General features: G+C 35.2%; 1 protein-coding gene across 3 annotated transcripts in view; it reads left to right on the top strand.

Moving 5' to 3' along the window:
• LOC132915155 (lachesin-like) overlaps positions 1–18,269 on the top strand; it is a 337,108-nt gene that overhangs the window by 47,090 nt on the left and 271,749 nt on the right. Inside the window, exon 1 of one of the 3 annotated variants that reach the window (XM_060974869.1) lies at positions 8,915–9,310. The exons of the other annotated variants lie outside the window; for them this stretch is intronic. The gene's annotated coding sequence lies outside the window, so the exon portion shown is untranslated. Of the gene's footprint in view, positions 1–8,914; positions 9,311–18,269 lie in introns of those variants that run through there. 3 annotated transcript variants of the gene reach the window in all.

An 18,269-nucleotide genomic window follows, 5' to 3' on the forward strand; every position in this document is an offset into this window, starting at 1 on the left:
ACGATAAGGAACATTTACAAAGGAGGTATAAAAAAAGAGAAAGGAAAAAGGGGGCAATCGTTGATTAATCTTTTACACAATCTGTGGCCAAATATTTCCGAAATTTCAATTCATTTCTGACGTATGTCGCGCATCCTTGTTTTAGCAAAATTTTCAACGTATCAACTACTATTACTACCTCCTCTTTCTCCATGGATTTTAACCCTCTTCAGAACCAACCATGAGTCTAAATACACTTTCTATCTCCCAATCTGTCCATCCATTTGTTCTTTCGTATCTTTTCTCCTCGACACAAAGATCGAGTCACCTTTCGATAATCAGCAAAATAGGTTACACGTGGACGCTTAATTATACAGGGTGTCCAATCTAAGAGTACTCAGCATTTTTCTGGGAATTCCGATAATCTAACAAAAAGATGTTTGATACAAAAGTTAATTAGCTCTACCTACAAACAGCTACAAAAAATTTCTCAAAAATTTGCTTTCTCAATGAAAATGCAGGATCACCTCGATTTTTCCACTGTGTATTTTTAACTTGATAAGGTTGTAGCTGATGCTAAGACGAATTCAGCCTGCTACACTCTGATACATATATAATCTAGGCTCAAGAGTTAGAAATGTTAATATGGAAAATTATTTTATTCGAATCGAATTAATAAGTCCAAATAATAAATTTATTACACATAAACGAAATAAATGATCGTTTGTCAATTGTTTAGATTTCTCTCCCGAGCATTCACCACCGATCTAAATGAAAATAGTAAATATCGTCTAAAGTATTGTATAATTATTGTTGAAGTTGTTTGCTATTCGTTTAATGAACTTATTAGTCGAGCAGTTCTCATGAATGTGTAATTCGGTTCAAGTAAAATAATTTTCCACGTTAACGTTTCTAATCATTGAGACATAACGTAGTAGGTCGTTGAATTCGACTTGGCGTCAGCTACAACCCCATCAAATAAAAAACACATAACGCCATTTGAGGAAACCAGCGTGACTTTGACTCTTTATTGAGAAAGCAAATTTACGAGGGAGATTTTTATTGCTGTTTGTAGCCAAGTCGATTAATTTTTATTTCAAACATCCTTTTGTTAGATTATTGATAATGTCAGAAAAATGGTGAGTACTGTGGGCACGACTGAACGTGACACGAACACCTTGCATACCTAAGTTTATACTTAATCTTGAAACGAAACACTACTATACAAAACGAGCAACATCTGCGAAATTTATACTGTAAGGTTCCCCTAGATATCGCCTCGTATTTATATGCATTAAATATTCCCGACGTGGTCCATCCAGACGATACACAGCACAGTCACGCAACGTGCTTGACAAATAGGGCGCAGATGCCCTGGAAGAAGTGAGCAATTTTTTCTAGCGTCCATTTCTGATAATATCATTATAGGAATTTAAAACGTAAATTCATTAATAGAAAATATGCTGACTAGTCTGGGATAAAAATAGATTACAAACTTATCAATAATAAGAGAAAATAACGAAATGTTAGATTTTTTTTAATAATTTTCAAATAAGAAAATGTCCCTTTTACGAGTGGCTGGTTTTGAATGAGACATTATACGTCATGACAGGGACACGTTAATGAAAATGGACTTATCACGTATTAAAATTATAATGCCAAAGTAACAATTTTTATAAAATTTGTGTCTTACAAACTAACAAAATGCAACGTAGAATACACACGAGTAGCAAATATAAGTTACGTATAGAAAAAATCTACAAAACATTTAAGTAATAAATTAATTTTCTACAGTGACATTTAAAACTTGTCATTTTCTCCCATTCAAGACTATAAGCCATCATACTATAAAATAATTCTGTTAAATAAGTCCTTTGAATATAGGCATTTCTAATGATACGACGAATGATTATTGAATCAATGATAAAAAGAAAATTTTCCTCTTGATCGGAAAAGATCTGCCGCGGGCAGATTTCTATTCTGTTGCGAGCGAGACCGTTTAGAATTTTGGCAGTATGATTTATTCCTTTCAAAACGCCTCTTCCCTAGCTACGATAGATTGTTATTCTATTTTAATGGTTTGTGCTTTCTTTGTCATTAGTAATCTCAATGTATGTTTTATAAGACCTGCTGTTTGAAAAACATTTTAAAAGATTTTTTAAACATCATATCTTTGTGTGCTGCGATGGCGATGACTCTGCACTTTGTAGCAGAGTCTCGACTGCTAAACTATCAAACGGCTAACGTGGGAAAGCTCCCCGAATGGCAGGATGCGTATTGTCTGCGACTGTTGAGACGATTCGTACGATCCTGATTCTCTGCAATCGATGAGAGGATGTTTACTATTGGAGACATCGAACGACTCTTGAAGACTGATCGTTGCAATGCTCAAAGAGAGCGTCCAACAAGATGCAAGTGTAGGTGGTCTGAAAAATGTGCATGCCGATTGCTTTTCACCGAACGCGAGAAAAATCCAATCAGTATTAGATATTGGGCATTACCATTAGACATATCGTATATTAATATCAAGTGTAATATTAAGTATGTCGTCATAGAATAACCGTTAAACCGTAGTCGAATATTACTCGGTTTCATGATCGGCCCGTAGCAAATACACTTGAGCTGAATTTAAGCAAATGCTTTGCAATGAGATTTACTGCCAGACCAAATCGTATTTTAAGCTCACACGAACTAGGATCCAGTGACTTATTGCTCGTTGATGAAATTCGTTAGCTGTGAAATTAAATTTGACTTTATTAATCATTATCAATTTATTACTAACAAAGTCTTGAAATCTCTTAATTTGTTTAAACGGCATTCAAAGGATTTTTCCAACTATTAAAAATATTAAAACTGTTGAAGTGGGTCTCGCTTCTAGGAAAACTCTACATCTTCTCTAGTGTTTAGTTTTGGGCACGATTCTCTTTATGGCGGCTTCTTTGGCCTCTGTTATAGTACCGCGGAAAGACATACAGACAATGTCGACGATAAAGCAAATGCTGACAAGCCGAAAGGGTCGGAAAACTTCGATAGTCCTCACGGCCATCAATATATTTCGGCACCGCAGTAGTTGATATTCAGTTAGCCACCGAAGAGTCAAGAGTTAAGTCGTAATATCACGCTGCTGCATTAAGTTCGCGTTAAATAAGTATCGTTTTTTGTTTAATCCACTGTAATAAATTCATCTATCAATACATCATCATATAGAATAGAAAGCATTGGAAATCCTAATTTCTAACATTTCTGAATAAAGAATTTCTATAATACATTCATCCACTCGTTTGTTCTCTCTATTCCGAGATATATAAAAACCTCAACAAAAACAATTTACGCATTGTATTATAATTACTAGCAAATGTGTAACGCAAATTTCTAACATTCGCAGCCGATAAGCTGGACCTGAGTATGTCACGTTATGATCACAATTACCATTCGATTTCTGAACGACTTGGTACGAAAACATTGGGCAATCGTAGGAAATTATTCAGTTTATCTTACTTTCACAAGATTATTAACGGCCGAGCAAACTGTCTCAATTTTCTCAGTCGAATTTACTTTTTAAAATGAACCATGGTCAGCGACATTTCATGGGTGGAATTATAAAGCTAGGCGATTCTTATGGGGATATTTTCGACTTTCGTCTCGATTCTCCAATTTGTTTTAAGCGCAAGCTTCAATTTCATATACATAAGTATATATCATATAGGCAATTGTCCATCTCTCTTTTCATTTTTTTTAATTGCATTTGCATAAGACAAGTTTGCGTCTAACAATAATTGCAATATAAGATATATCATTGGTCTGTGTCCGTGAATAATAGTAACGATATTACTCATAGCCTCCTACGTATCCCAAGAGCGCCTTTGGCGAAAGATCGAGTGCGATCTCTAGATGAATCCCAGGCCTCGAAACGATTAGCTAATGGTCGCAGAAATTCCTCCGGGTCGTTCTTGACCGATTGGACCGTTACGTGTCGTTAATGACCCTTGGGAAGTGAACGCGTTTACGGCACGCCCGGCTATTGACAACACGGTGACCATGGAAAATAAAAAAGCAGTGCTACAATCGAGGAGCTTTTCGGATTAACGATTCTCGAGATATTTCGTGGAGAAGGCGTTTAAGGCACGAATATTTATGCGACTAACAATTTTCTAGCTTCAACCCAGTTATATATTTGTAAAGAGTTCTTCAAACACCATTTACGCGTGCGACAGCAAAATATAAAACTTTAGAAATTTCTTTTTAATTTTTCATATCTAGAACGTAGACTATAAAAAACGTTACAACTTTTAATTTAACTTTTCTCCTCTATCTTATATACTTTCTGAAATATTCACGATGATATGAAAAGTAAAGATTTCTTTCGGCGAGTGGTTTAACCCCTAGGATAGTTCTTCACCTGGAAAAACATTGTTCCGTTATTAACATTGCATGAACTACGTCTGTGCAAAGTTTCAAATTTTTTTTAATTTTTGAGTCGTCGAACTTCCCTTGTTAGATACAAAAAAAGGTAAACGAAAAGAGGACATTTCTCGAGAAACGCGAAATTTTCATTACAGGCTCGGATAAAAAAAATTATAAAAGGTGACTTTTACTATTTTTTAAAAAAAAAGCTTAAATCGTTTGGTTTAATTTTAAAAAAATTATTCTGTTTTAAAGTGTGACGGAATATTAATGAGAGTAACCGTACGTAATTACTTTCATTGCTGTAATCATTATAATGTAACGGGGAAACCCGATATTTGGAAAAAGAGCGTCCAATATCACTTTTTAAAAGCATTGTCCGCTTTTAATGGAAATAAAATAATCGTTCTTTTCGGTGTCATTTTATTCCATATTAAAAATTAAGTTTGTGTAGCATCGGTTTTACGGCATTTTCATACATATCACGATTCTATAAACGAAAAGAAATTCAAACTTTGAATATCTCAAAACGGTATTGCAAATAACTGTTCGAATATTGAAAGAAATCATTCTAAATGGCAAGCTCTTAGCTTAAAAGTAGCCTCTTGTCTTTGAACGCGCGTATCATAAAACGACCTACGGAAATTTTTACAATTTCTGTTCCTCCCGGCGAAATAGTATTGACGTAAAAGAAATTTATTGTGCTTTACGTTTCACTTTAAACGTTAGGATAATAGTGCAAGGATAACGATACAGTAATCTAAAAAGAGAAAACTGATATCCAGTCGAAACAAAATTGTTTCTCAAAAATGGGATCTATTTACGACACGCTGTATTTTGCATGAATTGGGGCGTAAAAGTCAGTAACTGGGTCATTACATAATTTTAATGAGAAAATGCGTCAGATTTCAAACGTATCGATAGGATTAAACTAGAATCAATTGCAGTGTGCTAACTTAATCGATTAGCTGACGGTTAAACCGATTAGCTAACTGATTGACCGTCGAGGGCAAAATAATTAAAATTTCATAAAATTCTTGATCGATAATTAGTTAACCGTTGGTTATCATAACGATTCTATATATTTACATATGCATATTATTATGTATACTTTCAAAATTAGCATGATCTCAACTTGGAGAAATTAGATCACAACTTTAATATGATATCTCAATAAAGAAAATTTGAAAAACGTGAAAACTAATTTCAGAAGCAATAAAACATATTTAATCAAATAAGATTCTCTCTTCTTTCGATGCTTATCTCAATTAATGCTATCAATTTATACAAAATGAAATATTCATAATATTGAAGAACGTTATGGTGTCTCGAATTAAAATTCTTTGAAAGCAATTTTTACCATATGGATTGCCCCGCCTTAAAATTTGAGCAATTGCGAAGAAAAATTTGGCGAATCTTATCTTGATAGCGAATGTCTATGTGCTTATGTTTAACCAAAGTAGTAGAATTTCTTTACAGAAATGTATCTTGCTGTTATAGAAAATTTTATTCTTGGCTTTTCAAAGAATTTCTTCTAATTTTAAAACTCGCTTTCGACAATTATAAAACAAAAGGTAAAAAAGAAAAAAAACAAGCAGTATTTTGATTACTGCTCCGTCCATTATTTATCACTCATATGTTATACAGTCTTTCGAGATTAAATTTTCACGCGAGAGGAATTGGTACTGTCTTGGACTATGTTTCTACAACCCAAGCGATTCCTCCACTCGCTGCTATCCAGTATCATAAAACACTTGCCAATTAACAACGTCATCGATCGATAGTTGTAAAATCAGTAAAAAGTATTTTTCATTTAGGGAACTGTTAGGCAGCACAATAAATCACAGTCTTGTGTAAATATTATCGATCGTTGTTGTCGATAAAGTCTAGTGTCGCTGAATCACGGTGAAAACAATCTCGGTCAAATCTGTGTCGGTTAAACGATGCGGATTCGAAATCAGAGCAAAAACGTGAGGTTCGATTCTTCTTATCGCATAGAGAACATATTATTATTATTATTGTGACGTCAAATTTAAAATTTTTGACAGCCAAGCCGCTATCGCTGTTCTCGATCATCATATAATGATTATAGCTCTGGCAACGACATGTTGTAGCGGTAAGAATACATGTTACGCTGTTGCTATTCTCAATGTTCCCGCGAGCGCTGGTTTCGAGTTAAGTGGATAGCCCTGTATATACAGCGTTCGACAATAATTCTGATCACCTTGAGTATATCCGTTAGTTTCACCGATGTAAAGAAACTCCCTTAACAAAGGATAACGCGATTTTCAAAATCTGATCCGTGTAATTATCGACGAAAGCTCACGCGCCATGTATGGAATTTACGTTTGACAAGAATTGCTCGTGCACGACGCGCCTTAAGCAGATTCCGAGCACGTCAATTTTGTTGCTTTCACGACACACTCTTTTACGGCGCGGCACACAATGTTTGATTATTATGAAGAGTGGGACAAGAATCAGCTTATTGGCAAATAGCAGAATTAAATTTACTCCTTGATCTTCCTAGATAGATGTACCATTTCTGTAAAGTAACGATTTAACGTCATCATTGAGCGTGAGAGCATTTTTCAGTAAAAATCCCACGAGGTCTGTTATTACAGGGTGAAAATAATACAAAGCATACAAAATAGGTCTTTTATGTTTGTACTCGTTGGCAATTTTCTCCATCGTGGACTAATAGTTTACGTTCAGGCATGAAGTACCACGCAAAATGTTTTACATACAATTCTGCTCTGTCTTATGAGCACTTGACATCGCTCTCCAAGAAATAGGAAACCTAGAAATTAAATTTTCATCGACGCTCGAGCGTTTTTATGACTTTCGGTTCATAAAACTGAGCAAATCGCGAGAGGTCGCAGCTGCTTTTAGATTCTACAAATGCAGAAATGTATATTATATTACATGCAGTAAGAAAAGATTCTTTTTAACATATTCCAAAAAAGTGACACTTTCAATATTTCAAACAACTTGGAACATGATCATTTTGGCGGAAGAGAAAAATTTAAATAAGATCAAGTAGAGGAAAACTTATCATTCGTACGCATTAGTCGCCAACGAATCGAATTACGCAATAATGTTCAATTTGCAAAGTAATTTTCTTTCTCATTTTTGTCCATTTCTATAAGCATCGAGCACTGTGCGGCGCGGCGTTTAGGATTTCGTGTATTTAAGCTTTCAGTGTTTCTTAATTTTTTACATATCCGCTGACACATACAGCATGAAGGGTGGGCGCAATCTGGATAGGGTTCAGCATACAGTGCTTGTGACGTTACTAGATTCTGCTGAGTCTGTCCATACACATGCAGCATATCTACATACTTGCTCAGTAAATGAAAATTTCATTTTCATAGTAAAATGTTTTAGCAATGTCAATCGTTATTTACATTTTTTACTATGTCTCCTACCAACACGCGCTACAAGCAATCCAAGGTGATAAAAATATACAGACTTTGGCGACCTGCCGATTCCAATGTTCCAACGATGTAAACAAAAACCTATTTCTTCTACTTCGGACACCTATTACAACGTAAAATTTCTTGCCTACATTTTTGTTTATCCTCGAACGTCCTTATCGTCCTAACACGTTCTGTTATACTAAACATAAGAAAGTAGGGCAAGTAATTAGCAAAAATGGAGACGACTTTGAAATCTTTGAAATCTTTTCACCCACAAAAGATTGTTACTACCACATTATGGCACCCTCCGCGCCGTACACTTTTTGTATAGTGTATATACAGTATAGTAATATGAACATCATATTTTAATGTCCTTAAGAACGAAAAAAGGTCGTATAAGCACTACTTTTCCGAGATATAGACTTTTCTCGCTTATGGTGAATTTTTTAGAAACGTTCGATACTACCAAAGAAAGTCTCCAATAATCCCAAGCCATGTATATTGATCAACGAACGTATTTAAAAATGATATATTTATAATGGAAAGACAAACGATACTTAGAGGATAATACATCTCTCTGAATTCCGCGAATTGTTCTTTTTCCTTTTTCGATAACTCTAATCGCAATATATAGATCGAAGCCTACGAGAAATCAAACACGACAAGGAGCGAATGTCATAATATTCGGTACATTGGTTTCGTATTTTGTTTCATAGTTGAATATGTCTACACGTCCAGTGAGAAATATACAAAATGTAAGTGAGGAGTGTTCAGACGAACGAAATTCAAAGTCTGAAAGAGAGCAAATTGAAAGTGAGGATGATTCGACTACCGTCTCTTGTTTCTATTAGACATACAAATGAAAATATAATTGATTATTTTATTATTATTTAAAAGTTATGTTGTGCATTATTTCTTACAATAAATTCATAATTTCTTCAGAAAAAAAAAACAACCATTTCGTAACCGGTCAAATAACAAAATAACGTTTAGCGTTGATAGCACAAAGGATCCTGCGCGCTTCGAGCGCACACAAAAACAGAGAATAGCGCCTTGCTAGCGAGTATTCTGATTGGTTCTTTTTTTGCGTGTTTCGGAACCCCCGTTTCGGACGCTCGGTCGAGTATAACATGGTATCGTCAGTCTCGTTCGAGTCATCTACCGTTCAACTTCAAGCCAGGAATCAGTCTGGTCGTTAGAAACGATTAGTTTAATTTCGTGCGCGACTTCGAATCGTTAACATCTTCGATTGATTAACATCATCAAACGTGGAGTAAAGACGTATTGCAATCACTTGGCATTCGGAAAAAAGACCTGTATGAGATGCGAAGAATAAATATTTGTAAATCTCGTGTCGGCCGTTGGAGACAATTCGAAACCTTCTCGTCGTCCAGAGAAGTTCAACTTTTGGTGTCGTTGCTACTCTCCTACCTTGTGAATAGATTATTCAAGAATAATTCGGTGGGTAACATATTACAGCGTGGTATCGTCGATATGGGACACACACACAGGTAACATGCATATGGCACAATATATACATATAAAAATTTCAAAATGGCTACTATCCTGTAACTGTCTTACTATGTCGATTTCCTTTATAAGTATATCACGTTTTAAATATACTTTCGTGAGTCAGTGCGTTACGTTAAAACTGATGCTGCCCTCTAGATTGATCAACAGCATGTGGATTTTCATTTATCCATAGATGTTGGTTATTAAAATCGCCAATAGCGTCTCGCGTAAATTTTGCTTCGTGAAAAGGTATTGACAAACCGGTGGCTAAAGGTACTCGCTAGATGTGATAAGGATACAACAGATTTTCTCGTAATATTTGCCGTATTCTTTCACAAGAAACGTTTTGCCTTCCTAATGTTCTCTTGCGCTTAGCTTTGCAATTTCTTCGACGCGTTGTAAACAGAGTGTCTGTATCTCGAAAAAGGACAATTTTCGGACCTATGTTTATTATTATATAACCTTTTCTTCTTCCGAAACAATAGAATGCCATATCAAGGTTGGCCAGTTATTTTCTATCGTCTTATCTTTTTTGTTTTCTTTGTATTTTTGTTATTCGGCCGCAGTCTGTAAAATACAAACATACATTGCGCATGTAATGTAAGTATGGATATTGTTAAGTATGTGAATATACGTATATATACGTGTGTGTACGTACACTGTTATAAGGAAGGCAGGCTTAATAGCATAGACAGCGAAGAAAGATAAAACAACAGAGAAAGAAGTATTGCAAGGATAAGAGAGAAAGTAATGACTTAAGAATATAGTAAAGCTAGAGATTAGTGTTTTGTCACTGAAAGGTGGATGTCGGCATAGAACTACCGTGGCACGCGGTGTTCGATACCTGCTCTATCTTTTCGTAGTCTCCGCAAATTTTCTAACCATTTATTTGCTTACCGTGGAAACAATGAAATTACAGTTTATGATTTAACGTATTATATCGTAACTATATATATAGATTTTTTATATGCTATATATTATGTTAATATATGTATAATTATAGTGCCAGTATGACAGCTAAATACTAACGTTTTGTACATCGGCTCTTTCGAACAAACACTATTCCGGGTAACCGGCTATTTTCTTTAAGTGGAAAAATCTAATTACGTTTATAGTAAATCACTGAATTCGACAGTTGCACCAGAAACATTTGCATAATCTTCCAAGGTCGGTGAAATCTCATTTTCATTAAATATTATCACGTTTCTATTTTTCCTTGGTCGCGGTCTAATATCCAACTCTGAACTATCTTCCGGTAAATTTCCATTTTCCAGCCAAGTACTACACATTTCAAAACCAAAGTAATTGTTTAAAAAATTCCTCGTCGTCGCGACGCATCAGTTTTGAAATTGGTCCAACTTTGTAAGAAGAAAAAGAAATAGACGAGACAGAAGCACCGTAGATATTGATTTGACGATACTAATAAATAGAACAATAGAAATGAACGCGAAATAAGAAGACAAAGGAGGAAGTACGGCCGGGATAAAAGAACGGATCGCAAAGCGTATCGGCTTACTTAGCATATCTCACGTGCGAGTCGCGGGCCATAAAGCATATCGGTTTACTATAGAATCGTAGATTATATAATACGACAGAGTACTTTCGAACACGATGCAAAATTCTTTCCAATGTTTAAAGATTGGATAGGAAAGTGCAAATGCAAATATGCAAATACGAGTTAACCCACTACCATCAGTCAACGCAGTTTGCGCATAAAAATACTAGTTTACTTGTGACTAAAAAGATGTTAAAAAGGAAAATTATAATGAAGGTGACGACGAGACGTCTTCTTATTTTGAAATGTTGATGGTATTATAAAGAGAACGTTATTTTGTTATAATTTAACGTAGTTCAAAGTATTCCAAAAAATTTTAAATAATTTAACGAATATTACGTTACATTTTTGCAACTGTTTTTATATTATTGGTTCCCAGATATACATAAAATAATATACGTATGTATATTAGAAAATATTAGTATTAGGATTGGATGATGGAGAAGCAAATAATTATCGAGTAATTTTAACTTTAACCTCATAAAAATATACTCACCAAGTTGCACATATAATAGTAAAACTGTATCTGTATACAGATATGCTGATATTGTATATATGCGTAATATATATATACTTTTATATATGCCACAAAATTAAAGATAACACAAACAACAATTTTCAAAGTTTGAAAAAATTTAATTTTCTCTTAAAAGAAAGCTTTTCGCTGAGAAAAAAATATACATTCAATGCTAGTTTTGATTTCCCTTTATTTTACACATCTATTAACTTATTTAAAGTTTCGCTTCGTATATCCGCTCACGCGCATTTTATTCTCTTTTCTCTCTCCAGAATCCTAGAAGGTTCTCGATCGAGTTCGGATCAGGATTCAATGCTTGCCATGATAACAAATTTCTATTCCGAAATCTTGAAACCACATATTTTTAGTGGCTGTTGTCTTGTTTAAAATTTGTATTTCAGTTATCAAAGGCTATAATTCACAGAACATTTCCCGATATCCTATAGCGTTCAATCCGACCTTTACAAAAACGATTTCGCTTAGCATATCCAGGCATGGTCAGTGCTTCCTTGGGTATATCGAAGAAATAAAACAAGAAATGTATTTGAGTTTCTAATTATTCACAGCACTGTATGTTCTGTTATCATTTTTGCCTCTTTTCATCTGTGTTTCTTCCTTCTTCATCTTCTGTTAAAAGGGCACCGAGTTGTAGCTAAGCAAGGCGGGCGACCAGGGAAATGCTGATCCGCATTCCCGAAACGCCCGGTATTCCAGCGGTATTGCACGAAATTGCTACACTCTGTCCGCGTCATTCCGCGGCTGGCTGTTGCAGAAGCACGGTAATTCTCGTGTATCCTTCTGCATACCTCTACCTTGCTTCTCCCGATCCTATAGTCTTTTTTGTTTTCTTATTGCTAATTCGTTGCGATTCCTCTTCGTTGATATCGTTTTTTTAGATCAGCGAAACTTTGTTTTCCAGATACAAAATTCAAGTTAAAGATTCCATTGTATCAGCTTTCGTTAATGACGATCAATCATGTTTAATAGTATGATTTTAGTGATTCGGAGTTAACAGCGTTATAAAATGAAAGTGGGATTTATTAAAGGAAGGTGAATCGAACTTTAGGCTCGAACAACCTTTCGAGTATGAGTTAAAGCGTACGATTGTAATTGGATATGCAAAAGTTCAAGGATATCTATCATTTGTAATCATATTGTCTTTTCTTATACATATAAATTAAGTGCTATTATGCAGGGACCTAATAAACTTCGAAAGGATAAAAAATTAATTAAACACTGGATGGATCCCATAATGTTGTGTGATCTTTATTTCGTAAAAAATTGCCAACCCATAAAACTGTTACATTGTAAAATTATTAAAACTACCAAGCAATAAATGAAATCAATAAGCACGGGAAAGAAAAAACCTCCTTATGGTTAGGGGCAAAATGATTTTTTCTCAATTTTCCTGAAATAATAAGTCTAAAGAAAGTTACTCGTGTCGAATATTTTAATATTATGAGTACTTTTAAGGATCTACCAATATTACGACGAAATGGCAAACCCATATCAGATGCAAAACTTAAAAATTTACAGGAAACAGGACATCTCGTTCTAGTAGATTGTTAAAATATCTATGACGATTTAAAGATAAGACGACTTCATTGTCATTCATACCTTTTACTAGGATGTAAAATTGAAATTGCCGAATAACACCAACCCACAAAAACTATAGAGTTATTATACTAATTAAGTTATTAAAAACATTCTAAAACAAGGAGGAAGGAAATCTGCTCAACAGAAATAAAGCTATCTTCTTTTAAAAATAAAAATTTTCAAATTAAATGTATACAAATTTAAATCATTGAGGGCTGGTAGGTCTTTGCATAACACGGTCCAATTATTAATTGCATTTGCAAGTTGTACATATTTTGCGAATATATATTTAACATGTTCCAGTTACGTCAATATGAATAATTCATGTATTCAAATTTTTGGAATTCTTGAATGTTTCTATGATGTACCTTTCTTGTATTTTATTTTAATACTTCCAGTCCATTTTTAAGTTTGATTCCTTTGATTCTTTGATCCCTTTGTTTTGTTTATTTGCTAAGTTTATTTTTTATAACTCTTATCATTACTTTTCACTATTCCCCGACAATGCAATTTTTCATGTCATTTACATTCTGAAATTCTCGTCTATTTTCATAAACTCACCCCAACAATTTTCTATTATGTTTAAGTCGGCTGACCTTGCTGGCCATTATGGAACCTCGATCTTTTTCCCAAAAAAAGTACCTCTTCATTGACTGCGCAGTGTAGATCGCGGCATTATCCTTTTGGAATACCAAGTTTTCCGCGGCGATATGTACTGCGTGTATCTGTTAATCAAGTCAATATACTTTATACTATATATGGTGTTAAGTTCGTCCAGTAACGGGGAGACGCGTCTCCGTTAGGCGCGTCAATTAGGGAGTCGTAAATTCCCGTTAGGATATACGAATCGACACCGCGAGCAGGGCGATCTCCTGATTTCAGTTACGATAATAGGGGTGGTTAAGGTGAAATAACTGTAGTCTACAGTTATCTAATATACATTTATTTATTACCGTTAACAACACGTGGAACGTACAAAAAATGTGTTGATATGACATGGCGGTTCCTTAGGTTCATGCAGGTCAGTTTAACGAGGGGTAGGCCACGGCGGCCAGGCCGAAAGGAACGTCGCACGGACCGCCTAGTGCGCTGTAACATATGTTCATGCCCAACCTAAGTGACGTCCAACGCAAATTAGAATAAAAAGGTCAAAAATATTTTCATGAATATAATTTTACAACTAAGGTCGAGCGGTGCTTATATGTTTAGGAAAAAGTAGCTGAGAATTTTGATTTTTACGACATATCAAAAAATCATCTAAATCGGTGAAGCGGTATTTCACTTGTTTCCTGTTTTGTAACAAAAATATTGTCGACGGTGTTAGAATATACGGTAACGCGTATCCCGATCGTATTTTTAAAAGTCTGAACATAATTTATGGGAATACGAAGCTTTTTTACAACCTAAGAGAAATATAATTACGCGTACCAACTACCACTGAGCTTAATCCGCAAGCTTCAACAAGAGAAATAACGGAAGAATATGATACTAGGAAAAGTTTTGTCCAAAGAATTTCAAAATGTCAAAATTTTCGCGCGTACCGTTTTCCCAATAGACATGCATATCTTATATCCAGGAAATGAAGTTCGGCGCACGGGATTTCGTCAAATTTGCCTCGAGAAATTGTATGGACAGATGAATGTACATTTATAAATAATAAGATATTCAATGGGCATAACACGCGGATTACAGAAAACCCACAGTTTCGAAGAAATGCATACGAGTAACCAAATACGTTTTAGTACTAATGTCTGGTGCGGTATTTTAGATGTACATGCTACCGTTGGTTTGGATTTCTTCACAAATAACATACTAACTGGCGAAGGATATTGTTAAGAGCCGAGCTTCGAGCCACGAGAGGGGCCGGTCAGGTTGCAATGTTAGTATGCTAGAGCTCGTAACTTCTATATGTATCTATATCTGCACATAGTATAAAGTAAAGTTCTCGGTAAGTGTCTGCATGTTGAGGCTGATCTCGAGAACCGCTGGATGTATTTTGATGCCGTTTTCACCATTTTATCAAGCATTTCTCGAATAAGATTCAAGTGCGCGAAACACTAGAAGTAGCGAAATAATAGCAAAGTAGCATTTTACTTTTTTGAATGATATTCTTACAACATTGATTACAACAAGAAAGCATTTATGAATATTCAATCATACATTTGCGCTGAAACCAAGGCCACTTTTACACTTCTGAACAATTTTTAATATTGAACTGATATTAAAAGGACAGAAATTGCATCAAATATGGAATAATATGGAATAACTGGAGAAACACACATCTGAGATAGAATGATTTTATTAGAATCGAAGTGAATCATGGGTCAGAAAAGTGTCGATCCACCCTTCGCTTTTATTGCTTCTCAATGAAGGTTTTCCATTGAAAAGGCTATCTTTGATGTAATATTAACATCGATAGATTCTGCAATATTTCACGAGTTTTGTACTTCAGTTCTTTTTTCGATGTAATTTTCGCAGTTCTTAATCTCCTTTACAGCTCGTCCCATAAATGCTCAATAAGAAATGGGATTGAGGTCAGGACTTTGTGGAGGATATGCTAATGTGTTTTGCTATTATACGGTAATAGAATTTTTCCCGAATGTTTCGGATCGTTGTCTTGTTGGAAGCAATCAATTTTTGGCAAATTTAATTAATTTATATCATCTTTCAAATTACTCTTCAAAATTGTCTGATATTTCGTCTTATCTAAAAACGTATCCATGAAAATAAGATTTCCAACACCACTATCATCGATTCACCACCATATTTTATTTTGGGACTTTATATTTTGGCGATTTGATATAGATTCTTTGGATTCAAGCCCGTATTTTTTTCTCCATGCAGATTTACGAACGTCGCTCCCAAAAATTTAAAATTTATTACTACAAATTAGTATTATTAATAAATACATTAGCGTACTTAGCTTGGACGTAATATTTTATTCTGTTTACTGATAAACGGAATTTTTCCTTGGCACACCATGGTTTATTTTATATTTACCGTGGGTAAATTTACCATTGAATATTTATTAGATAAGAACACAAGGCGCCCCTATGCAGCGTTCTCTTTCTATTCCAACATCGCATTTTTCAGCTCGCTCACGCACTCTATCTTTATATCTCTATGGAGAGAGTTTCATGCTTGTACTCGTAACGCAACAGAGTTCTTCGCTACGATCGTGTATTGTTTATAATCGTCGTCGATATTGTCGATACTTATCGTTGGCATCGTTGTACTTATGAAAGAGGTGAATGAATGCATGAAAGAGGTCCTAGCAAAACATTGCCACATCTAGCCATCTTAGCCACACCATCTATTTAAAAAGCTGGTGAGATAAATTTTTCTACTGCCGTCGCAGCAACATTGCGATAATTCGATCGGGCGAAGAATGCGGTTCACAACCGTATCCATAAATAAATCGAATTTCGCGAGTTTATAATAACGAAATAATAAATAATTTGGTGTAGTATCCACACATTTTTCACAGTACAGTAATTGACTGTATTTAAGCAGCTCGTGAACGGTACTTTTATACGATATTCGTCTTATTATGTCTTTTGTCCTGAAAATTTGGTGATAAAACTGGACAGATCGGAAACTTATAATTTGTTTTTGTGAGATTCAGGGTTTGAGAAAAGGGAGGGGGTGGTTTTTCGCAGTAGTCGATGACCAAAGATGATCACGTACGCCTTCTCTAACGCCATCCTCTACAGCAAGAGGACATATCGCTGGGTTACAATCCCAATGGGGATTTCCCATCCTTTTCAGCCTGCCAGCACTTCACAGTGCATCAAAAGATGCATAAAAATATATATTATTTCATTTAAGAGAACAAAGTTTACCTTGAAATCTTGTACACAAAAAGTTTCAATTCAAACTCTTTTTTATGACACTCCAACTTGGATGGGCGCTGCACCCCCCAGCCAATGCCGGAGCATTTTGAAGCTCCTCCTTTGTGATCGAAATACCGATTCTAATCACTCGGAACACTGAAACCTTTACGAGTTGAACAATCCTTACCACGGCCGGGTCCAGGATCTGGTACAGCCGTCCGAAAGTGCAAACACCTCTTTCCTATTTTTGTCATATAGCAACCTCTTTAGTATGTCGATGTGCCTTCGGTTGTCACACGACTAAAAAATGTCTGGTGATCGTTTTACCAAAGAATGACGCATTAATGCGAAATTTCTTATTAAATCCGAAAAAAAAGGGACTGAAGTGATTCATATGCTGAAAGAAGCATAGAAGGCGTAGGAGCGTGGAAACAATACTATAGCGTCGTCAAACATTTACCAAACAGGTGATAGAATTGTTTGTTTTACTGTCATAGTAACAACATTGCGGCAATTTGATCGGGCGAAGAATACAGTGTACATTCTTATCCATAAACAGATTAAATTTCACGAGTTTATAATAAACCGCTGCTTATAGTATGTCCATGTGCCTTCGGTCGTCACGCAACATAAAAATGTCTGGCGATTGTTTTATGAAAGAACAACGGATCAGTGCGAAATTTCTTGTTAAATTCGAAAAAAAGGGACTGAAGAGGTTCAGACACAAAAGAAGCATATCAGGTATTGGATCGTGGAAACAATACTACGAGGCCGGCAAGCATTTAGCAAAAAGGTGGTTACACAACTTGAAAATGTCTGGTGATCGTTTTACTAAAGAACAGCGCATCAATGCTAAATTTCTCTTTAAATTCGAAAAAAGGAATTGAAGTGATTTATAGCCTAAAAGAAGCATAGAAGCCACAGGAGCGTGGAAACAATACTATGTCGCCGGCAAACATTTTCCAAAAAAGGAGTAGAATAATTTTTTCACTATCATCGCAGCAACATTGTTGTAATTTCATCGGGCGAAGAATACAATCTATGGCCTTATGCATAAACAGATCAAATTTCACGAGTTTGCGATAAGCCGTTGCTTGTAGCAACTTCTTTGGTATACCGATGTGCCTTCGGTCGTCACACAACATAAAAATCTCTGATGATTGTTTTATGAAAGAACAACGGATCAGTGCGAAATTTCTTGTTAAATTCGAAAAAAAGGGACTGAAGAGGTTCAGACACAAAAGAAGCATATCAGGTTTTGCATCGTGGAAACAATACTACGACGCCGGCAAGCATTTAGCAAAAAGGTGGTTACACAACTTGAAAATGTCTGGTGATCGTTTTACTAAAGAACAGCGCATCAATGCTAAATTTCTCTTTAAATTCGAAAAAAGGAATTGAAGTGATTTATAGCCTAAAAGAAGCATAGAAGCCACAGGAGCGTGGAAACAATACTA

This window comes from Bombus pascuorum, chromosome 16 (genome assembly GCF_905332965.1).
Source record: "Bombus pascuorum chromosome 16, iyBomPasc1.1, whole genome shotgun sequence".
In the NCBI taxonomy this organism is placed as follows: Eukaryota; Metazoa; Arthropoda; class Insecta; order Hymenoptera; family Apidae; genus Bombus; species Bombus pascuorum.